This window comes from Eschrichtius robustus, chromosome 11 (assembly GCF_028021215.1).
Source record: "Eschrichtius robustus isolate mEscRob2 chromosome 11, mEscRob2.pri, whole genome shotgun sequence".
NCBI lineage: Eukaryota > Metazoa > Chordata > Mammalia > Artiodactyla > Eschrichtiidae > Eschrichtius > Eschrichtius robustus.
In genome coordinates, this window is record NC_090834.1 from 185,095 (window position 1) to 210,068 (window position 24,974).

The 24,974-nt window shown below is 51.0% G+C and overlaps 1 long non-coding RNA gene across 2 annotated transcripts; it reads right to left on the reverse strand.

Moving 5' to 3' along the window:
* Positions 1–9,612: 9,612 nt before the first annotated feature.
* Positions 9,613–24,253, reverse strand: LOC137771626 (uncharacterized). Of its 2 annotated transcripts, XR_011075391.1 has the most exons (9): positions 24,161–24,253; positions 23,160–23,274; positions 21,631–22,035; positions 20,955–21,028; positions 20,624–20,756; positions 20,153–20,241; positions 19,602–19,882; positions 19,058–19,375; positions 9,613–11,447 (listed from the first exon to the last, which is right to left on the reverse strand). It is a non-coding gene; the product is annotated as an uncharacterized lncRNA (long non-coding RNA). The 2 variants fall into 2 exon arrangements; XR_011075392.1 differs by lacking the exon at positions 20,153–20,241.
* Positions 24,254–24,974: the final 721 nt, after the last annotated feature.

Consider the following 24,974-nt stretch of genomic DNA (forward strand, 5'->3'; position numbering starts at 1 on the left):
AGAAAAAAAGGAAATCTTGCATTTGCAACACCATGGAGGGACCCTGAGGGCATTATACTAAGTGAAATAAGTCAGAAAGGGAAAGACAACTACTATATGAGATTATTTATATGTGGAACCCAAAAAAGCCAAACTCATAGAAACAGAGAATAAAGGGAAAGTTGCCAGGGGCCGGGGATGGGATGTTGGTGAAAGGTACAAACTTCCAGTTATAAGATGGATGAGTTCTGGGCATCTAGGTGCAGCAAGGTGATTATAGTTAACAATTATATACTTGAAATTTGCTAAGAAACTAAACTTTAAATTTTCTCACCACAAAAAAAGAAATGGTACTTACGTGAGGTGATGGAGGTGTGTGGTAATAATTTTGAAACATGTGTATCAAATCAGTACATTGTACACCTTAAACTTACACCATGTTATGTGTCAATTTTATATCAATCAATCTGGAAAATATGTATAAAGGGAAGGGCAACCGCTGTCAGCCTTAGGGCACTGGAGAAATCCCGTTGCAGCTCAGAGAGAGGAACAGGGAACAAAAGCCAACCCTAGGGGAGCGCAGAAATGTTTGCCAGGTTCAAACTACACCAGGGGAGTCAGGACCACCTCAGAGTTAAGAGATCTGCCCTCCTATGACCAAGGAACCAGCACCTCTCTGTGGCTGAGGAATGGCTTGATCAGATCAATAGAATCCCTTTCACCCCCAGACCCTGTCAGGATAGGATCCATGGCATACGGCTAAGTTGCAAGAGATGGACCCTCTTCTGTGGCCGAGGGTAAAGGGAATCCTTAAGGGGGAGGATGTAGCAGGTCACCAGGAAAAAATATCCGAACCAACCCTCTCCCTAAACACCAGGATTGCTAGAGGAATTTAAACTGCTGCTGTGCTCTGAGTGTAACCATAGCAACAAGAACTCCAAATCCAGCCCAGCACATAATTAGATTTGCTCAGACCCTTGCCTAGCAGACAGAAAGGTGAGCCAACTTTCAGGTCTATAAACTATTTACTTCTGTATCTACTGTGCTACACAAGATGTCTAGCTTTCACCAGAGTTCCGCAAGGAAGATGAAACAGCAAGCAAAAATACACTTTTAGGAGTCAAAGTAATCACGGGAACCAGACTCAGATATGGAACAGACGCGAGCACTATCAGACAGGGAATTAGGATAATGATGATTAATATGTTAGAAACTCTAATGACAAGATGGGCAGTGTGCATGATCAGATGGGTAATTTTAGCAAAGAGATAGAAACTGCAAGAAATAGCCAAGTGAAGATGCTAGAAGCAAAGAATAAATAACAGAAGAAGAATCCCTTTAATAGGATGATCAGAGGAAGGAATCAAGGGATATGAAGAGAGATCAATAGAAATTACTCAGATTGAAGCAAAAAGAGAAAAACTAGTGTGTCTATGTTGAGGGAGGGGCAGGAGGTCCAAATATCAATTTACTGTAGACCGGATACCAAAGAACCGGCTGTTTGCATAATTGGAATCCCATGTGAAAAGGAGTGAACAGGGCAGAAGAAACATTTTAAGGAACAGCAACGGAAAGCTCTCCCAAGTTCATGACAGACACCAAATCACACATTCGAGAATCTCAGAGAACACCAAGCGAGATGAACACAAAAGAAACAAACAAGCAAACACAACACTTACCTAGGCATGTCATATCAAACTTCTGAAGACAAGAGACAAGAGAAAATCTTAACAAAAGCCTTGTAGGGTCAGGGAAACAAATTACTTACAGAGGAGCAAATAGGGTAGTTATGAGGACTCCCCCGCAGAAACAACACACACCAGAAGACAGTGCAGTGACATCTTTAAAGGATTAAAAGAAAAAATTACTGTCAATCCATAAATCCAGTAAAAATATCTTCCAGAAATGAAGGATCAATAAAGGCTTTTGCTGACAAAAAGGGGACAGTGAAAATTTATTTCCAGTAGACTTAGAATACAAGAAAAGTGAAAGGCAATTTCTCAGGAACAAATATGGTATCTACACTTAGATCTACAGAAAGAAATAAAGAACACAGGCAATGGAATAGATGAAGGTAGGTTAAAATGTATTTTCCTACTTTAATTGTCCTAACAAAAATGGACTATCTAAAGCAAAATTATCCACAATGTGTTGTGTTTTTACAGATTATGTAAAAGCTATACGAATGAGAACAATGAGAAAAAGGATAGAGTGAGGACTTGGGAAAAAACCCTGCTGGTCCTTGTCCTACATATGCAAAGGCATCGTACTACTTGAATAAAGGGCTCCAATTAATTTAAGGTATATACTGTAAAACCTAAGGCAATTAGTAAAAAATATATATGTATACATATGTATATATGCGTAATACTTATACCGTATGTGTATATGTATGATACATGTATGGGTTCATAGGTATAGATGTATATATACATATACACACATATGGTATAAATACCAATCAATACAGAACCTAAAATGATTAACAAATGCTCAAATAACCTAAGGGAAAGCAGAAGAGGAAAAACAGAACAAATAGAAAACAGCAAGATGATGGATTTAATCCAGCTGTATCAATAATCACATTAAGTGTGAATGGTCCACACATACCAGTTAAGAGCCAGAGGTTGATAGATTGGATTAAAAGTAAACAAATGAAGCAAGAGCCAACTCAATGTTGTCTATCAGAAACCCACTTTAAATATGAAGACATGGAGAGGTTAAAATGGTTTGAAAAAAGATACATCATACAATTTTAATCAAAAGACAGCTTGAGTAGCTACATTGAGGACAACGTAGTCTTCAGGAAAATACATGTCATCAGGGACAAAGAGGGACATTACAGGATGGTGAGGGGTCAGTTTTCCAGGAAGACAGGAATACTAAGTGTGCACACAGCTAATGACAGAGCTTAAAAATATATGAAGCAAAACTGCTAGAATAGCAAGGAAATCTAGGTCTGTCCATAATCACAGATTTTATTCACTTCTCAGTAACTGACAGAATAAGTAAGCAGAGTGTCAGTGAGGCTGTTTCTAGATCTCCTGAACAACACTATCAACCAGCAGAACCAAGCTGACTTCCATAGAATCCTCCATCCAACGACAGCAAAACACATCTTCTCACACGCACGTGGGGCTTTCACCAAGACAGATCACAGTTTTTAGCATAAAACAATCCATAACATATTTAAAAGATTAGAATCATAAAAAGTACGTTCTGAGACCATAAGCGAATTAAACTAGAAATCAATAAAAGAAGGATACCTGGAAAATCCCCCAAAAATAAATGTTGGAGAAGGGAGAAATCTTCCTTACAAAAGAATTACAATCAATGACTGTAAAAAAAACTTGAGGGAATGAAAATCATTATCAGAACATCACAGGAATAATAATTGCTGCACTCAAGATCAGCCAGTGAACGTTAGAACCAGTTGGTAAAAGACAATCGAGAAACGGATGTTTGCATGGCATTGAAGTTCTTCTCCCAAAAAGGTGCTTGTTTATAATGGAAAAAGTAGTGATTTTACAGTACTTTTACGCCCTCCAGGCGTCTCTACAACTGGGCTTCATGTCATCAGTAAGGGGACAGAATGGTGCTGTTACACAGCATCTCTGTGCAAATCTCCCCCCCAAAATCCATTACCTCAGCTTAACCACGAGAAGAATAGAACAAATCCCAAATGAGGCATATTTATTCTACAAGCTTCCTGACCAGCACTCTTCCAAAAGACTCAGGGTTGCTAAAAACAAGCCAACATGGAGGAACTGTCACATATGGGAGGAAAATAAAGAAGATGACAACTCAAGGTGAGGTGAGACCCTGGGCTGTCCTGGAACAGTGGACACAGTGAAGTCCAGTTAGAGATTTTGTTCGCAGGTTAATTTGCAAGAGTGAGATGTTAACACGGCCCAAAGCTGTGTGAGGGGCACGTGTTACCTCTGCAAAGGCTCTGTAGTCTAAAATACTCTCAAAATAAAGTTTAAGAAAAGAAGTCAGAAAAAAAAAGAAAAGGTAAAAAGCCCAGATGTGACGCATGGGGAACATATAGCAATATGGGTACATAAACCTAAACAGAGCGATGTTTGTATTAAGTGCTAGTGACGAGCTGCCAGTTAAGAGACAGGGACTGTCACACTGAACGAACAAGCAAGACCTAATTCTGAGCTGTCTAGAGAAAATGCATATTAAATATAAAGACACAGATGGAAAATCTAGAGTGGGAAATTGTATGCCATGCCTACATTAATCCTAAGAAAAGCAGTGAAAGTATTAATATTCAGGACAAAGAATATTACCAGGGAAAGAGAGGGACGTTTCATAAAGGTGAACTGGATGGTAAATTCATCAAGAAGGCATGATGATTGTAAATACGTAGGCACCTAGTAATAGATTTTCAAAATACACGAAGCAAAAAACAGAATAGAAAGCTTACATAGACAATCATGTAATAGTTGTTAGAATTTTCAATATTCGTCTCTCAGTAATAGAACAAGGAGACAGAAAATCAATAAGTATATAGATGACTTGAACAGCACTGTCAAACAATGTGATCTAATTGAAATTTATAAAATGCTGCACTTCATGGCAAAAAGGCATTCAGTTCAAGTGCGTGGGGAATATTGAATTTAATAAACCTTTTGCCAGGTTCTAAATCTAAAAAGAAAGTAAATCATCCTGAGAATATTTGTTGACCACAAGAGAGTTTAGAAATGAATTATAAAAATATATCTAAAAATATACAAATATATGAAAATTAAACAACATAATTCTACGTAACCCATGTGTCAAAGAAAGAAAAGCACAAGTGTAGCTAGAAAATATATTAAAAATGAGAATACAGCATATGAAAATCTGTGCTATCTAGTTAAAATAATGCTACACATAACTTTGTCTTGACGTGCTTATACTTGAAAAAAAGAAAGACCTAAAATTCAATGAATTAAGTTTTTAAGGTGGCAAAAGAAGACCAAAATACCCAAAGGAAGTAAATGGAAGGAAGAAAGAAAGAGTGGAAATCCTCAGATTTTACAGGCATTAAAATAATAATGATTTATTATGAACAATTTCAGGCCAAAAAGTTTGGTGATTTAGGTGAAATAGATGAATTTTTGGAAGGACAAAAGTTAGCAGGAATGAATCAAGACAAAATATAGGACAAAAAGTCCTACATCTATTAAAAGTATTAAATCTGTAATAAAAAATTTTTTCCCACAAATAAAACTTCAAACCCAGATAGCTTCACTGAAGAATTTTATCCACATTTCAGTATGAAATAATACAAATACTACTCAAATTCTTTCTTAAAATTGAGCAGGGAAAATATTTACCCAATTTATTCTCTAAATCCAACATTACAATAATAACACAACCAAAAAGTCATAAAAAAAAGAAAACTACAGAAAGATATCCTTCATTAAATGGACAGAAGTACTTAATAAAGTATTAGTAAATGCTATACAGTAAATACATATCTACACGTGTACAAAGAAATGTAAATCATCATGCCAAGTTTGGATTTGTCTGAGCAATGCAAGTGTGGTTTTTAACATTCATCAATCAATTAGTATAACTCACCACATTAACCAAGTGAAGGAATAAACATACTTTTCTTATGGAAGAAACATAAAATAATTTCACAAGTTTCCACATCTATACTTGATAAAACTCTCAGGTAACTATGAATAGAAGGGATCTTTCTCACAGTGGTAAAGGGTAGAAGAGGCAAGTGAACAAGCAAAGGAACTGACAAAAACCTCCATCTGACATTGCACTTAATTGTAAAAGACGATGGTTAGGACGAAGTCAAGAACCCTCTCACCTCTTCTATTTAACCTTGTACCCAAAGTCCTAGCCTGTCCATTGAGGCAAGAAAGAGAAATACAAGATACACAGGTTGGAAATCAAGAAGAGAGTCATCTGTACTCTGGAGATACCTTATCGCTAGACTAGAGACGGCCCCTCGCGGTCCTGGCCGGGCCCCCATCCCAACTTTTTGTACCAATAGGAAGAACACAGGCTGGAGGCCTTCAGAGATTTCTTGGGACCACCCAGGTGGAGGAGTAGGGGTGAGGCCCCCGATCGAAATTACAGGTGTGGCCACCTGTCCATCCCACAGCCTCCGTGCCATGGCCTAGGGATCCTGGTGAGAAGGCGGGAACCACGAGGCCCGCTCCTCGGGGACCCGCACATGGTGGGCCTGCAGAGGGGCCTGGGCCAGGAAGCAACCCGTGACACCCCTCTTTTCACACACACACAGGCAGGCACAGTGCCTACAGGGGCACACCTGTGTACACACGGACACACACACGTACACACGCGCATCTTCACAGAGCCAGGCTGTAAAATAAAACCGTCTGTTCTGACCACGTATACGGTTTACACTGAAAATATCAAACCCTTTTTCAGCGCATTTGGCGCCAGCTGAGAGCTAGTTCAAGACTACGGGATGCTGTGATCCCACCCTCAGGGAGCCCTCATCGCACGTGCCCGCTGGGTGGACGGTGCAGCCGGCAGGTCCCCCACGGTACACACGTTTGCTGAACTCACACGCAGGCTCAGCTCCAATCTGTTGACATTCTAGAACAGGCATCACTCTCCCCCAGGGCAGAGACCTCTCCTCCATCTCCTTCCTCCACCCGAGGCCATCCTCCGGGAGCTCCCGGCCAGCCGGGTGCAGGCCCGGGGCGCCCTGCGAACACTGCTCTCTCTCCCGCCCCCTCCTGGCCCCAGGTACCTGCTTCTGCGGGGCTGCATCTCTGGTGATGCCCGTGTGGCCCTCACGGAATCTGCCGCTGTGTCCACCACCGCTGCCAGCAGTGCCTTCGGAGACAGAGGACGAGGCTGAGGAGGACTGTCCCGCAGGGGTGGGGCGTTTTGCTGGGACCCCCAGGCCATTCCTGACACGGATCCTTCTTCATCTCTCCCCTCTCTCTCGGCCTCCCCAGGGTCTGAAAACCCAGTCTCAGCCCTCGGATACTCCTGGGGGTCCATTCCCAGAAGAGTCAGCTCCGAGCCACGAGGGTACAAGCCCGGTCTTCCTGCGGGAACAGCCCAGCGACATCAACCCAGCCAACTTTCTTACTCCAGGCCCACCCGCGGATTTCTGGAACAAATCACACGGCACGTTTATGATACGCCCTCTCCTCTCTGCTACGGCTCTCGGCTAACCTGACTGGAAGGGGATCCCAGGCCCATTCATCAGGCCTGGTGTGAGCTCAACACGCCTGCAGAAGGGCAAGTCTGGGGCTCCTGGGGGGTTCAGGGGCGAGGCAGGGTGCAGACCCAATCCCCTGGGTGTCTCCAAAGTGGGGTTTCTGTGAATAAAACATAGTTGAGTGACGCCCCAGACCCTCCATCTAACAACAGATGCATCTGTGCTCCAAGCTGCCAGGGCCTCACAGGCAGGGTCTCGGGGCTCGGGGGGGCTCGGAGAAATCTGCGTTCTGTGCCCACAGCTGCAGAGTAATTCAACCTGGCAAACGAGCACCAGGAGCTCGCCTCCATGGACCTTCCACCGGAAGGACGGAAGCGTCAGGAGGACACGCAGACGGGCGGCCAGGCGGTGCCTGAAGCACGCTGGATGCCTCCACACACCACCTCGCAGGGAAGCCTCACCACGGTCCCAAGCGTATACAAAGTAATCTCTGTTTTACAGAAAGAATGAAGACTCAGAGCCTTCCAGCAATGGGCCTGAGGTCACAGCACGTCGGGTATAAAGGCAGATTTCTCTAAACCCGGGGATCAGGCAGGTGGTTACTCGTTACAGAAAATGACAACTTGTATAAATGTTCATTTCCTTGTGTTGGTTCTCCTGCTATTTTCTCCCCCTCACTCCTCATTTCAGGCAGGGAGTATGACCCTTTCCAGCTTCCCTTTCCTGGACTCAGAGGCAGCCCTCCGAGGAGAGATGTGTGTTCACGGGCGTCGGGACCAAACGTCTGCTTCCCTAGAAACACAGCAATGACAGTGAAGCATCAGGATGCACGAGCTGGGAGAGCACACGGTCACCTTCGTGCTGGGGCAGGAACGAGGAGCGACAGCTACGTTCACGCCCTCTAAGAGGACGTGGGGATGGCAGGTGAAGCGCGGCTCCTGTGGCCACAGAGGACGTTTCCTATTCCGCCTCCATCTCCTACAACCCCGGGGCGTGACCCCCACCCCGCATGTAGGGCGATGGAACCGTGGGTCACCCTGAAATGCTGAGCCCCCTCTGGCTCTGGTTCTCCGGGAGCCGCGGGGCTGAGCTGGGGAGGAACCCCTGCCTCAGAAGGGCCTGGACCACCAGATCCCAGCGTGGCCAGGGGCTCTTGGGGGCTGCAGCCCTTCGGGCGCCTGTGTGACCTTCAAGTCAAGTCTCCACTGAGCAAGGTCGCTGAGGGCAGCACAGGGAGGTTCTCAAACTAGATGAAATGAGACAATAGAAGTCATGTGTGTGGTCTCTGCCCCGAGCCTGGTACAGGCTCCCAAGCTCCTTGGGATTTCCTGGGTGACAGGAGCGGCTTTTGTTCTAATGAAGGGACTCTGGGTGGCTCCTGGTCACCAGAAAGACCGCGCCGTTTTCAGGAGCGTGGAATTTTCAGCTCCCCCTATCCTCCAGATCAGAGAGAGAGGGGCTGGGAACGGACTTAACAGTGGATCACCCCTACATGAGATCGCCCCATAAACCCCTGGGTCGGGGCTGCTCGGTTGGGGAAAGAAAACCCACGTCTGGTGCAGAGCTGGGAGAGGGGGGCAACCTGGGGGGTGAAGCAGAAACTCGGGAGGGAGAGAGAGCCGCTGACTCAGGTGACGCGGGGCTCAGGGTAGAATGGCACCCTTGTTGTCACTCTCTTCCCTCTGGGGCTTCCGTGACAGAGCAGAGAGGAGACGCCGGGTCCCCAGGCCCTGGAACCCACCCCCGCCCCCCGGCAAGAGGCCCTTCTCCCCCTCACTGAGACATGGGGATGCCTGGACCCAGAACCCCTGAACTCAGAGTAGAGGCTCCTTCTCAAGAGGATGCCCCCCCGGACGTCCCTGACACGCAGGTGGTCCCCGTGGACCTGGACCATCTGACCTTCAGCACACGCGGTGCAGAGTCACAGGTCCATTTGCAGACCAGGAAGCCAGAGACAGGAGGGCCAGCCCGGCTGGGGCCACAGTGTCTGACCCCCAACTCGAGGCTGGGGCTCCTTCTACCCCGATCCCTGGGCTGCTTGTCGGGAGCCTGGAGAGATGAAGGCATTGGGCGCCTCGCCCCGCCTTCCTGGCTCCCACCCTGGGCCTCCTTCCTGGACCGACAGCCTCGCAGGCCCGATGTCGGCTGCTCCCAGGGGTGGGTGCAGCACGTCAGGCAGTGAGCGAAGCTTCCAGCAGCCGGAGCTGTGTCCCTCTTCCCTACACCCAGACGCCGGCTCCCTGGAGGTACCAGGCTTCCTTACTTCCCCGAGGGCAGTGAGGAGAGGCAGGTGAACAGTAACCCCAGACCAAGTCACAGCCCAGCGACCTCTCCCCAGCTCTGTTCCCCCGGTCTCAAGGGCCGTTTGCACTAAGGACACTAAGAGTAACCTCTCAGCCAAGCACACTTCAGCGGCCCCGTGACAAAAAGTGCCATCCTGCACATTTGATCTCATTAGCAAAAGTCAAATGCACCAAAAGCATTAAAATTATGATATTAGGCCCAATTATCATGTCACAGCAATTGGGAGAAGTTGTCAAGGGTTGATTTATTCATTAGCTCAGGGAGGATTTCAGTGGCTCCCTCACTATGCGTTGTTATAGGAGATTTGTTACTTCTCCTCTTGTGGATTAAAAAAACTTGTTTCAGGTTTTCGTTTGTCTGCAGTGCAGCAGCTGGGGCGCTGGCGATGCTGGGTCCACCTCCTCCCTGGACTCTGCATCGGGGACCAGCCAGGCTGTGGCTGAGCTGTGGGCGGCGGGGTGAGGAAGGCTGGAACCTGCTCGGCTGCTGTGTCCCCACGGGTGTCATGGGCCCTTGGGGGGACGCTCAGCAGGCCCAGCGCACCCCCCAGGCTCGCGGCTTTCACTGCCAGCCCTGAGGAGTGGGGTTGCACGGGGCTCAGGACATCTCAGGAGCACACAGCCAGCTCTGTGCAAGCAGCTGGCGCCAGCCATAGCTTCAGGCCGGTCTCTGCCGGGACAGAATGGTCATCCCAGGAGAGTGTGTTGGACAAGTGAGTGGAAATCTTCCTGACAAGCCCTTCACTGCAGGGAGGGGCTCCACTGCCCCGGCTGTGCCCAGGTGGGGGTCTGGGTCTCCGAGGGTGGGCGCAGGGCCCTGGCCCCCCTCAGAGAGAGGCTTTGCCTGGAGCCCCTGCCCCTCCCTCACTGGACCCCACTGCCCATCCAGTGGACACCCATGAAACTGAGGTGAGGGGGGGCAGGTGTTATTAGCCCCCCATTTCAGAGGAGAAAACCAGTGAAGAGACGGGAAGGCATTGGGTGTTACAGAAGCCGGAACCCAGGGGTCCTAGAACCCGAGGCCCTCTGTACCACACCCAAGACCAGAGCCTGGGTGACCAGCCGGGCCTGGGTCACACCTGGCCTGGAGCCAAAGGGCCCCTTGAGGACTCGGGGATAATGGGGAGCCCCAGCCGTACCACCCAAGGCTTTTCCACCCACGTCTTGCTGGTCAGTGACGACACACATCAAACTTCCCCGCCCTACGTGTCCATCAAACACAGCAAAGTCCATTTTACAGCAGACACTGAGCAGGGTGTGACCTCCTGTGGAAGGTGGCACTCGTGATGAAGAGCCACTGTAAGTCAGGTTCGGCAGGAGTCCTAAAGCAACTGGCACAGGGAAGCTTTTGTGTGGACTTGCTTGGGATGTAAATCTCTCTGACAGTCGTGAGCTGTGCTTCTTTCCTAAATCTCTGTCTGTTGGGAGACAAGGAAGGTCTAGCCTTGTCGTCATGCAGGGGACAACTGGCCTCGGGGTGAGGTGAGCTCCAAAGGCAGCTGTTTAAAGGGCCGGCCACGGTTCTGTCCCTGCAGCCTCGGATCTGGGCCTCACAGCCACTCTGGGGCCACTGCTCCCCTGCTTCCTGGCATCATTGGTCTGAGCAGGTGCAGCACGTGGTCGGGGCGGGGGGGGCTTCTTGGTCTTCACCGCACGGTCCCAGGCTTGATCCTTGGATCCTTATAGAGACACAGCTAATCCGAAATACGGTGACATTGGGAAAGGGTGGGGGAGGTGACCTCCTTGTCCAGGTTCGCAAATCAGCTCCTTGTTACCCTCTTGGACCTGCGGTTACCGTCCAGGGCTGTCACCGGCCGCTTTGCTGGCACAGACCCAGCCTCACCTGCCTCCAGGGAGCTTCTCCCTGATTTCAAACTCCCTGAGCCTTTGGTGGGTCCGGGGAACCCTTGACGCCTTCCCTCTGCACCGTGAGTCTCACCGATTTGCTCGCTCACGTTTTCTGCCTGGGGATTCAGGAGCCCTGGTGTTGCTCCCCAGGATTTTGTCCCCTAGAGAAGAAGAGAACCAAAAGAATGGCAAATAAATGTCACAGTTCATGGTAGGAAGTCGGGGGGCGGGAGGGAGGTGTTAGCCTTTGCTTTTTTTCTCTCCCTCACAAATAACCTTGTCTTTACACAGTGGCTTCTAGCCATTTGGGGGGTTACTAACCTAACACTTAGTATGCGAGGTAGATCCTTTCTCCAGAAAACCAAAACCGAAAACCAAAACATATTCACAAAAAGAATATTTTCCATACAATATGAGCCTCCTTAATTAACCCGTTCCCGGGGGTGGGGCAGGGAGAAGAGACCTCCTCCATGGGAAAACTCCCGGCTCACCGTACCTCCGCCACACCCTCAACCCACCACCACCACCGTCAGGGCCGCTCTCTCAGACCTGCTCACCCTCCTGCCCAGTCGCTTAAGCTTCGAGCGGAAATTGCCAAGGGCACAAATCCCCCTCAGACGGCTAAAACTAAAATATCAAAGATGGTTGGCAGCTTAGACTGCAGAGTTGGGGCAGTGCCTGGAAACGGCCTGGGTGGGAGGGACCAGCTCTTCCTGCAGCACCATTTCCGATGTTCTGACTCTAAAGTGAGCCTCGTTCCCTCCACCCCCAGCCCCTCCCTCTCTAGTATTTCATCAATGCACTCTTATTTCCCTTCCCTTTCCATCCAGAGCATGTTCTGATTCTTTCCACTCAGCACCTGAAGTTAGGGTTTCTGCACCTGGGGCGTTTGGTGCACAGCGTTTCAAGGGAAGTGGGGTCGCAGCCCGCTTGGTTCTGCTGAGTGACCCAGAGCCATCCTCAGCGATGGCACGTCCTGGAGCAGAATGATCACCTGCAGCCAGGCAGAGGTCGCCCACCTTCAGGGACACATGCTGCTCAAACGTGGGGAAAGTGAAGCAGATTCAGGGTTTGCAAACTCTTAGAGCATTTCCATGGTTCTCATAATCCAAAAAGAACTCATTTTAGAGTCGAAAATTCTCTGCTCTGCCACTTCCTGTGTCTTGGAGCCAATCACTTAGTCATCGTGTTTGAATCTGTTTCCTCCTGTCTAAAAGGGGCTTATGTGGTCATCGTCAGGCTCCGCTGAGATGACAAAAAGTGGAAGCAATTTGAATCCCTGTAACAGTCTATTTGCACAGTAGTATTACTGTGATAGAACGATAATAGCCCCACTATGATGATCCCCAAACATGGGGCCCTTGTCCTCTGTTGCTTCTCGGGGCTTGGGGTGCAGGTGGGAAGGAGCCGGGAAGAGCCCCCATTAGGTCACAGTCCGGGAGCATCTGTGAGAGGTGGGAGATACGGGGGTAAAGAGTTAAATATGATAATTTCCCCTAGTGACATGTGCTACAAACAAACAGCACAGAAATGGGACAGACAGCGCCTGGGCTGGGTGACCTGAGTCCCAGCTGGTGTCTGGTGCTGTGACAGCTGAGCTGAGATCCAACAGTCAGAGGCCCCAGCCACAAGACGTGAAGGAATCATGTTCCAGAAAGAGAGCTGCATGTGTGTAGGATGGCCCATGGCTGGTGTGACAGGAATGTAGAGGGGGACAGGGCCGGGGTCAGGGGGACAGGGGTCGACCAAGGCCCAATTCCAGGGGCCTCAAGGACCGCGAGAGGATTTTGAGTCTATGACATCGAAACGCAACATGAAGCTTTCTACGGGAGAGTGAAGGAGTCTGAGAACGTTTTAAAACTTCCCACAAATTTAGGAAAAGATTGTTCCTTAATCTTGGTTACAAGTAGCCCCCAGAACCAGTTGTAAACACGTTCAATCTATCAACACAGGTTAGGATCTGAGAAACATACCCTCTCTGGGACAACCACTCAACTCGCCTGAGTTTTATAGCATGAAAGCAGCTGAAGACAGTACATAAACAAACGGTCTGACTTCGTCCTTATAGCACCTCATTTACCATCTCAGGGGCAGGTGGGGCGGGGCCTGAGGACAGTACTTTTTCAAAATTTAACTTTAGGTTGTTTTCCTCCCGGAAAAACTTCTGGCTCCGTTATAAAGTTGCACCATGATCTTTACTCTTGTGCTTTGTTGGTAGATGGCAAACAAAAAAAACCAAATGCAAAACACAGACTTCATGTAACAATGGCTATTACAGAAAAGTTTTGAAATATCAAAATCAATAAATTTATATGTTTACCAGTATTTTAAAAAAATAGGAATCAAAACACCACATATTCAATAGCTTCTTAATCGGTGGGCTGAGGTCTCCAAATTCTAACTCTAGACACCCCATCTCAAAGATGCTGTGCCCTGTCTAAGCGGCCGTCACCACTTCTCTCTTTCTATAAAATACCAAATTTCTTTAGATTATTTTCGTTCTAGACTATAGTTCAATTGTCAGTCCATCAAATGGGGAAGACAGAAGAGACAAGATTTAAATAAACCATATGTGTAAAATTTCATTTTTAGCCCAGCGAAACACATTTTTAACTTCTGAACTACAGAATGCATTTATGTTGTTTGAAGCCATTATGTTTGTGGTAATTTGTTAGAGCAGACGTTGAAATGAATACAACTACATAAGGCAATTTCCGAAAGCTTTCTTTTAAGGGCAAAATAAACAAAGATTCAAATTTGTAACTAAGTAAAGATGTATTCTTCAAAAAACGTTCAAAAAGCATTCTGGAATAGACGTCTCAGTGGAGGTGAAGTCTTATCCTCTTTTTTATAAATGGGCTCAAATCGGAATTAGATTATTTAGTTACCAAATAAATTCAAATATGAAATTTCAAATTCAGAAAATATCCAGTATATAACTAGACATTCCCAGGTGGCCTTAAAGAGTAAACAAGTTAGAAAAACAACTCCAGTCTCTCTCAGCAAAACAACCAAAGGGCTTGTGTTCCCCGAGATTCAGGAGCTGATGGAAAAGGACACAGGCAGGTGTTACATTATAAGCAGAAAAAAATTGTCTCACTTTGTCTAACAGACAGATGATCCAGAATGTGTCCATTGACGCTGCCCCAGGGAGATATCTGCAGCCTGCAATCCCTTTACTTCCTCTAAATGGCAAACAGGCAGACATTAATACAGCATCAGCTGCATGCACCTTTAACCCCATGACTGCAGAACACCCGACCCTTCAGATTAATGTTGTGTGGAAAGCAAAAGGAAACGTGAATTGACTTGTAAAAAATTTTTAAATGCAAAAAGGGAAAACTATTGTTCTGCCAAATGGTTAAAAAAAAAAGATAAAAGACAAATTTGAGGTGTGAACTGTAAAAAGCTTGAGAAAGGAACATCACCAAGCCCCGAGCTCTCATTCCCCCCAAACCAACATAAAAAAAAAAAATCCCTAGGAATTGACTGAACTGGCCTTGTAGGAGTTCTGGGCAATGATCAATAGCAAGCAAGCAAGTACCCGATCAAGGAAAAGACACAGGTGAAATGGCAGGAAGGCCCGAGGGGTTCTTGCTGGCATGGACCCCTTGCTTTGGAGCACGGTCTTGCTCTGGGGGAGCAGGCAAACCAGGCTGCTGTTCCCTCTCTAACTGGAGGGAGCAGAACAGAGTTGATCTGCAAAGCTTTGACCTGACTGGATGCGTCCTGAGACAAGAAAGCTGCAGGGGGACCTCAGACCAGCAGACGCCCCACCGGGAACAGGAGAGCACGGGTGGAGATGTTCACAGGCCACCTAAGGTTTTGCAGAGAAGTTAGAGCCACGGGAATGAGAGAAACAGGAAAGCCACATGCGGTCCTGGGCAGGACACATGCCCAGAGAAGACTGGAGGAAACCTGAAGCTTCCACCTTGAGCTGGTCCCCAGCCTCAGAGTACCTCTAGCTCATCAGCAGACTGGTTGCCCCCAGCACAGAGCCACGGAGAGGAGGCTGCTTTTCCAGATGCCCAGTTTTCCACAAAAGATCACAAGGTATCACAATAGATCCCAAGTACTCTAGAATAAATTAAGTCAATGAGGCAGAAGACTTGTACACTGAAAACTATACCATATTGTTGAAAGAAATTAAAGAAGACATACATAAAGGGGGAAAAACATGCTGTTTTCGTGAATTGGAAGATGTTAAGATGTCAATACTATCCAAAGTGATCTATAGATTTCTATACAATCCCTCTCAAAATCCCAATATCATTTTTTTTTTTTTTTTTTTTTTGCTGAAATAGAAAAACCCATCCTAAAATTCTTATGGACTGTGACGTACCCAAAAAAGCCAATCTAATCTTTTCTAAAAAGTTAGAGAACTTGCTCTTCCTGATTTCACATTTACTACAAAGCTACAGTAACCAAACCCAAAAGACAGACATATAGACCAACTGAATAGCGTAGAGAGCCTAGAAACAGAGCCTCACATCTACGGCCAAATGATTTTCAAGAAGGGTGCCAAGACCATTTAATGGGAATACAACAGATTTTCCAACAAATAGTTCTGGGAAAACTGTATATCCACACACAGAAGAATGAAGTTGGACCCTCACCGTGCAAAAGTTAACCAGTTGCAAAAATTAACTCAAAATTGATCAAAGACCTAAACATAAGAGCTAAGACTATAAAACGCTTAGAAGAAAACAGGGGAAACATGTCATGGCATTGGATTGGGCCGTGATCTGTCAGATATGACACCAAAAGCACTGGCAACAAAAGAAAAATAGACAAATTGGACTTTGTCAAAGTTAAAAACTTTTGTGCATCAAAGGACAAGAAAGTGAAAACCCAGCCTACAGAAGGGGGAAAATCATTGTAAATCATCTGTCTGATAAGTGATTAATGTCCAGAATATATAAACAACTCAACAAGAACAACCACAAAAACAAAACACCAACAAGAAAATCCAAAAGTAAGCAGAGGCCCACTCTGGACAACAGGGACTGGAGGCAGTGGTGTGGCCTCCAGGCTCGGCCGCCTTCCCAGGAGACCTGAGTCCCTGACGCCGTGGCCACCTCTTCCCGGCTGCTCAGGCTGCTCACAGCCCTAACTCCGACCTGCGAGGAGGACCCACACCTGAGAGACCTGGGTGGGGGGGGCAGCAAGAGCCTCTGTTTACATCCCAGGCACACACAGACCTGCACGCACAAGTGTGTGTTCACACCTGTGCGTGTGTGATGTGAACACTCGCAGTACACACCTGCACGCGGGCCCAGCACACAGGTGTGCACACGTGCACACACACACCTTGGTGCTTCCACAGGCTGCTGGGGTCCCCTGGCTTTGCCCCTGGGCCATCCAACCCTGTTGTATCCGAGTCTCGTCAGCCCTGGCTGGAGGCCTCTTGTCCCGGCCTCGTGGGAGAGGTGAGAGCTTACCTCGCCACCTGTCACCGTCCGGACGAGCTTCCTGGTGGGCGTCCACCCCTTACGCCCCCAACCCCGGTCTCCCAGCTCCCAAGGCTGCTCGTGCCCCGTCTGAAGCCCTGGAGGGGTGAGAGCCTCACCTGCCTCTGATTTAACTTTACCGTTCAAGGACCTCCCTGGACACCTCAGAAGACAGATCACTTTATAAATTCTTAAAAGTACATGTGGAAATATCAGAGTGATCATTACAACATTAGTCAGTCATTAGTTAAGAGTGCTTGGGGAAAAAATAACACGAAATAAATCTTCATTGTAAGGGCATCTTTCATTTCTAGCAAGTGATTATCTGTCACTGAATCATCAATTTTATTTTGTTGTGTGGCTAAGATTAATTTTTCTAATTAACGGCCACGCGTGGAGCTAAGCAAACTAGCCTCCTTCTGTAGAAACGGGGCTTTCGGTCCTGCTCTGTGTAATAATCCCATATGGGCTGGAAGAGCAGCCCCCAGGAGGGACGAGTCTCAGGGTGCGGGCAGGGATGTGGGGATCCCGACCTCAACCCCAGCCCGGCAGGAACGCTTCACCCACCAGGACCGCCGGGGCCTCGCAGGGCGAGTCCAGCCCGAGCCCCCCTCCTGCCCGGAGCAGCTCTGACCCTCAGAGGACGGGGTGCAGAGGGGGCACTGGCGGCCCGCCGTCCCGCTGCTGCCGGCTCAGGTCCCCGGGGGACGCAGGGCCACGGTGACGGGTCCCTGGACTCTGGGCCGGGAGGGAGGCTGGGGCGGGAGACCAGGGCTGGGAGGAGGCGGGGAGTCCTCGCTGAGGCCTGATCCTGAGATCCCTTCTCACCCTGCGGGCTGTGTCCAGGGGTCCAGGCACAGCCAGGAGGCGGGGGTGCACAGAGACGGGGTGGGCTCCGGCGGGGGCAGCCAGGGACAGAGGGGATAATGTTCATTAGGAGCCGCCGTGCGGGGAAGGTGTTGAGACCACCAGACGGAGGGAGCTGCGAGGGAAGCTTCCCGCCCAGCACAGAAGATGGAATAGAAGCAGAAATGCTTGGCTGTTTGCGGGACCACCTGTGGCTGAGTCGTCACAGAAGTGGTCAGCGCCCCTCCTCTCAGACAGGTGTGTCCACAGCAGGCAGCCTCTGGAGCCCCCCGGGGCCGATGCTGTCCTGTCGGAGGGGCTGCAGCCGAGGCCCCAAGTGCCGCAGGGGCTTCCGCAGGGGTTGCCTGGGGAGCCGGAGCCGTGGGGAGGGGTCGACAGTAGGGGCGTGGGCACCTCCCTAGACACAGCTGACCGTCAGCCAGCGGTCACCACAGACCTCACAGGGGGACAGGCGGCCCATCAAGACCCCTTCCAAGGGCTCTCACAGCCAGGACTGCTCCCAGGGACCAGCCCCCCTATGGGAAGCGTTAAAAGGAAAAATACACACAGAGACACACACTGCTGGTTTTCTTGGCTATCATTAAAAGGCTCTGGGAAAATCCCAGGACTTACAAAATAAACACATTTTTCCTCTCAACGGCTTGGGTGAAAGTCCAGTCCATCGAGGCACCGTGTAAGTGCTACTGGGACCCCCGTCTGGGCAGTTCCCCCACCCCCGCCTGTCCCAAGGCCTCCACGGCAGGGCCGGGGCTGCGGGAGGGGAGGCCTGGTCCTGGCTCTGGTTCTGAGCCAAGAACCAAGCAGGGCCTCCCAGCCTCCCTGCCAGGCCGGCACACACCCGGGCCCAGGGCCCCAGTCCCTCCTCCCAGACCCCCCACTTCCGTGCCAGACGCCCTGGGTCATGCAACCGGAACTGGAACACACAGACTGTCGTCCCCCAGAACAGAACTGGTGGGCATCCGACTGTGATCCTCCTGGGTGGGTCTGCTTCCTTGAAAGGCTGTCGTCACCTGTCACCTGACCTGGCTCTTCCCTTTCTACTCTCTTCCCACAAAGCTTGACTCAGTTGGACTCAACTGTCTGAATGCACGTTGCAGCACAGACCTTGCAGCAGACTCTTGTCCTGAGCAAACGTCTGGTTGGCGCCTCTGTTGACCCCCCCGATGCTGTGACCCGTAAGACGCCCACCCAGCTGGGAGCTGGAGGAGCAGGAGGGGCTCAGAGCACCTACAGCCGAGGCCTGGAACACAGTTCCTGGGGCCGCAGGGTCGGGAGGGAGGCGGGTCCATCTCCACCAGCCTCTAGGGATGAAAGGCCCATCCTGGCTGTGAAGGCAGCCCTGGTCACCCAGGGGACTTCTTGTTTGGGGACCAGAAGCTCTGGGAACACAGGTGTTCATCTCACAGAGGGAGGGCGCCTCCAGGGAGGCCTGATCGCCTGCTACAGACCCTTACCTTGGATCCCGAGATGCTGGCTGCTCGCTCAGGCTGGACCAGGCCCCTGTGCCCAAGTCTGAGGCCTGGTGTCCTCCACAGACATGGGGGCTCAGGACGGGAGGGACGCGGGGCAGAGAGCACAGCTGCGTCCTCAGGGTCGCAGGTTCCAAGATGACACCGAGGGGTCAGCGTGTGGAGTGACCAGCGGGGACAGCAGGGGAGGCCAAGGCCACGAAAGAACCTTTATAATGTACGTTTCAGAGAGCAAGGAAGAGCCAGGCCACGCAGGGCGGGGAGCGCAGGGCGGGGAGCCCAGGCCCGAGTCCCCTGGGGTTTCTGCAAGAGAAACGAGGCCAGCCAGGGTGGATAGTCAGGGCTGGCTGGTCTGAATCATCCCGGCGGGCGGAGCAGAGCCCTGAGAAATGTAACCCGAGGCCTCACCACCTCCACACATGCAGACACACACATGCGCTGCCCTTTATCCGAAAACTGGTATTTGAGGGACGAGCCTTAAATGAAGCCAGACTTGGCCAAAGGAGGGGGAGACTGTCCTCTATCCCACCTGTGGCAGCTGGAGATGCTAAGACCCTGCAGAGTGAGGCGGGCAGGGAGGCTGCGCGGGGCTCAGAGACGCAGGAAACACCTGGGGGGGACGCGGGGACAGGGAGACGAGGGGGCGTCCTCGCAGCACAGCGGCCGGAGTCACAGTCCCCTCAGAGCATTCTCTGCTCCCGCACACCAGGCTCGTGGCCAGTGGGCTGAGCTTCCCCTCAGGCCTTGAGTCGTCCACTGCTGGTGCACGTGTGTGAGCGCGTGTGAGTGTGGATACACCCAGCTCCACATCTGAAACGCGACAGGGGACATAGCGTTAGCAACATCACATCAGCTTCCTGGGCCAGCAGGAAGGCCACCCAGACCAGTGAAGGTGAGGGATCCCGAGCGGGGTGCACACGTGGAAATGACCCCACGCCGACTGTGGCCTCGGGCCCAGTTCCTCCCACTCATCTTCCCGTTTCAGGTTCCCTCCAGTCAGAGGATCACTGGGCCCCGAGAAGCTCCTCCCAGGACTTACATGAAGGAGTGGGTCTCGGGAAGGTAGGTGGAGTGACTCACGTTTTGATGGGATTTCCCTGGTGTGAAGGGTACAGTGAAGGGAGAAAAAGCAGAGCCAAGCCGGGATTCTCTGCCGTGAAGGGGGGAGGCTGGGGGAGAGGACAGGGGAGACTGCTCGGTCTTTCTTGGCCTCCTCCTCGCCCCCTCCAAGTCCTCAGAGTCTGGGAAACAGGACACCCTTGTCATCCACACCGTGAGCGGAAGGCACTCAAGTGCAGACGGAGCCGCTAACGGCAAACTCAGAGCTGTGGATTCTCGGGCAGGCGCCGCCCAGGGAGCGGGGAGACTGGCTGAGGCCCCGCAACCACCGGCCACTGGGTGTGACTCTGGGCCTATGACTCAGCCGCTCCGAGAACTGTATTTCTTAACAATGAACTCCGAGTAATGAAACGGGCCTTCTTCAATCCCTTTGTGATGAAGATCAGAGGAAAAAAAATGTGAAAGTGTTTAAGACACTGCAAGGAGTTATACCATTGTAGGATATTCTCCTTCTCTTCCCGGTCCCAGGCCCCAGAGCCTCCACATTTCAAAAGCCTTGGGAGCTTCCTTCTTAAGCCTCCTTGAATCTGAGAGCAAAAAAAGAAATTCCAGTGATCTGTGGAGCCTGTAGGAGAGAGATTGAGAACAAATGGTGAGGTTTCAGGGCATGGGAGGTGATCCAAAGTGCCCGGCAGGGCACAGGATCTTCAAGTCTTACGGTTGTGCGTGTTTGTTATTTTTTTAAATTTCACTTGGTATATAACTAGAGAAAAGTTTAAATTGCAACAACAAAAATATAGGTTAAAGAGATAACAAAAATCACCTTATATAAGAGCAGAGTGAGGCCCTAGAGAAGATCACTCAGACAGTTTGGGAAGTTTCCTACTGGGAGATCATCTGTAAAAATAGAAAAAGGTAATTTTCCTGGAGTAGGAGGAGGGCTGCGTGAGCATGTACTGTCCACACTTACGCTCAGGATTCCAGAAGCAAAGGGAAAAATAGGCAGAAGAAGCGGAATGATTTCACTGTTTACACAGTGTATTCTAGTTTATTTAGGTAAGTTCTCAACTTTGCCTCTGCAAAAGTACTTGCAGTGATTTATAGGTTAAAGGCAATTTCTAACTTGGACTTATATTGGAGCAAAAAATGCAAGAGTTAGGTCTTCCAAACAGATCCAAGACTTGGGCCTCCTCTCGGGGTGGAGAAGGGCCCGTCTGCTCCCCGTGGGCCTCATCCTGACGGGCTTGGTCCCCTCACAGCCGGGGCAGGGAGCCCTAGCCCAGCGATCGCCCCCCTGCTGCTGATCTTCCTTCTAGGACCTGAGTGGCAGGACGGGGACTCATGCTAAACTCTTCCGTAGTTTCTATGGAAACCATGGGCTCTCTGGCAGATTCCCCAGCAGCTCTGGGGCCAAGGAGTCTCCACAGAATTGATCTTTCATGCCTTAGAACCTGCCCTGGGTGCAGAGAGGTCCCTGACGGTTTCCTGGGTGACCGTACCTTCCGCTCCGTAAACCAGGACACACAGGGCGCCCTGGCTCATCTGCAGCACCAGCTACGGGAGAGCGAGCATAGGATGCGCCTCCTCCAGCCAGAGATTTAGGTCACTTCGCTGTTCCCTCCTGAAGGCGTCTCGTGGTCCTCACAGGGTGACAGCCACCTCAATGGGCAGGACGGCGATAACCAGGATGGAAGATTCTGGTCCACCCGGCTGGGATGGGAGCTTTGAAATCTCCTGGAGAGTCTGTGCTGGGTCACAAGAGAGCTGGGTGTTCAGATCAGGGGATTGGAAGTGCCAGGTGGGGAAGACACCCAGGCCGCTGTGATCGGCGTCACGGCAGGAACTGGAGGCAGGCCCCGGAAGTGACTTTGGTCCCTGCGCCCTTGAGAGTGGTGACATTTTAGCTGAAATGACACATATGGAAGCAAGTGATTTTTTTTTTTTTTTCACATGCTGGGGTCCTGCCCTCACACAAGTAAAGCTGACGTGATACAAGGGACATTCTGGACCATGAAAAGCCTTCAGGTGCCACACAGCCCATGCCTCTTCCAGGAAGAGCTAGAAATACAGCCCAACATCCTGTGTGTTTAAATCAGTTCAGTGAGGCAAATCCAGACCTGACCCATCTTCGATGGATACACAATCTTAATTTCAATACCATTTCCAATGATCTAGTCCAGTGGTTTTCACACTTGGATGCAGCATAATCACCTATGGTTTTTTTTAAACAGTCTTGTGAATTACACCTCATACCTCCTGATTAGAATTTTCCAGGATAAGGCCTGGATATAAACACATAAATCTCCTCCAATGACCCTGAGGCCCAGCTGCAATGGAGAGTCACTGATCTCACCTGAACCTGTCCTCAGCAAAGCCACGCGGGACTCCAGTGTGTCCTTGGTGGACTCAGATCCCTGACATAATGTCTCTGACGTTGTCACGCGGACCTGCCCCCTCAGCTGCCCCACAGTGGGCGACGTGGGCTTGGGGGGTCTACAGGAGGCGGCTCAGTGGCCAGAAGGAGGGGGCTGAGGAGCCCAGGAGACACATGGAGAAGCACGTGGGACGATGCTGTCTTGTGGGCTGTATTTTGCATTCTTCAACTCATTTCTTATTTTAAACGCACCCTTTCAAGGCAGTGTTGGATTGAGCCGATTTGACAAATGTAGCCAAAAAGCCCATTTGAGTTCAGGGTTACACACTCGACAGGCAGGGGAAGATCCTGCGTTTGGAGCAAGGACACTGACCCCCACCTGCAAGCACCATGCACGGTCATGGTCACCAGTTCTTTCTGAGGTCAGGCCTGGGGATGCAGGGGAAGGAGGAGGGGTTTCCTGTCCTCCAGCTTGAGCTTCACAAGGCAGGAGCCAGCATCCCCTCCACAGATGTGTTTGGAAAGCAGGTGGAGGCCTGCAGGGCGCCGCGGAGTGAGCAGGGGCGGAGGAGACCCCTCCTCCCACCCTCCACCCCCATGCCCGCCTCTGAGCCGGGAAGGGGTCTTCTGGAGGGGGCCCAGGGCTGCTCCCACCTGTTCCCGGGAACCTTTCCTCTTCGATCCATGGAGGAGCATATGTGCGTGGGTGGGTCCAGGTCCTCGTGCACAGCCTCGGTGATGCGACCTTGGTGCAGATGTGACGTGACCGCTGCAGGGGGAACGGAGAGAGTGAGGCTCTGGGTGCGTTTCCTGCCTCTAGCCCCTCGGGCCGGGATCCACAGGAAGGAGGTGCCGTCCTGGACCTTGACTGCGTCTGGGTGACCCGGGGACCAAACTGCCCCCCTCGGGGCCGGGGGGAGGAGTGAGCCTCCCCACACTTCAGAGCCGCAGAACCCCAGGCCGGCCCACCACTGCCTGCACCTCACCACCCCGTCCTCCCCGCAGGGCCCGGGACCGCCTCCACAGGCCGGGAGGTTGGGATGGAGGAGAGACAGAGGCGGGGGAAGCTGGCCTGGTGACAGCTGCAGAGACACAGCCCCACGGTACAGAGGAGGCGCCGCCCCGCACACGGGCCGAGGGTGACGCCTGGGCTCACACCGCTCACCTCGCGGGCCCCCCGACCTCCCCACCCGGCTGGAGGCGGGGACCCCAGCCGTGGGAGGGTGTGGACGCCTTCGGTGCTCAGCCAGCGCCCGCACGGGCCCCGCACCGCACACCCCTCAGGACTTCAGCTGTGAGAACGCTTTGCAGTGAAAACTGCCATTTCCCCCAAAAGGTCTGGAAAGGTCTGGGCAGAGCCGAGTTAGTAAACAGCAACTTCATATCAATTCTGAAGGGGCTGGAAGGGCAAGAGAGAGAAGGGGGATGAGGGATTTGTTGAAAGTCTGAAGCTTTTCCTGAAACTACCACGCCCGCTGAGCATCTCCCCAGGATGCCCTCTGCCCCGGGGTTAACGCTGTGTCCTTTGCTCCAGGGCTCCAGCTGCAGATGCACTGTTTATGGCTTTTCTTACCCTGATTGCTGAGAACGGAGAGTTCACCCCAGAGCCGACCCTGAGACTCTGGGGGGCTGGGGGACATCCTCTCAAGACCTACCGTCCTTCAGGGTCCCTCACTCCCGGAGCCTTGCCCGCGACGGGACCACATCACAGCAGCCAGCTCACTCTCCTTTGTACCTCTTTTCTGCCTTATTCCCCACCCTGGGCTCTTCCCCGGAGGAACCTGCCTAGCGGGGCCCAGGCCCCGCCCACGGTGAGCCGGCGGGGGAGGGGCCCAGCCCAGAGAGTTCTGCTGAGGCCAGACGAAGCCAAGGCCCTGCGGTGGCCACTGGTCAGGAAGGAGACGGAAGCCAGGAGCCAGCCTGCTCTTTCTTCTCCCCGCGACGTCTGCACTGAGAGTCGCTGACAGGGAGGCCGGCTCGGCCCTGCATCGGAAGGACCCCAAGGGCCCTGCCTCTCCCACTCCAACGTCCTCAGCTGTCAAGCCCCGTTAAGTTTTAATTTAATCGTCGCCGCTCTGTGTCGGAATTGTTTTATGAGCACATTGCCAGAAGTTGAAGGCTTGTACAGCAGAGGCTTTAGAAATAAAAATAAAAGGATACTCAGATCCAGTGCTATTTTCACATGGGTAACGGGGTCACCGGCAGCCCTGTGCACCGAGCCCCTCACTCGCTCTGGAGGCTGAGCCTGGGCTGAGGGGGGAGGTCTCTGATCTGGGCCCGCCCTGGGGGCTGCCGGAGAAAGCCGGGGAGCTGCCTTGGCAAGTCAGCTGAGGGAGCTGACCTTCCCGAAGGTGGTCAGCGTTTCTGAGCGGTCAGTGCAGCTCCTGAGGGGCTGGCCCTCGGTCCCCTGCCTGCTCCCCAAGCCCCATTTCCACAAGAGGGGAAACGTAATTACTGGCATCTCGTACC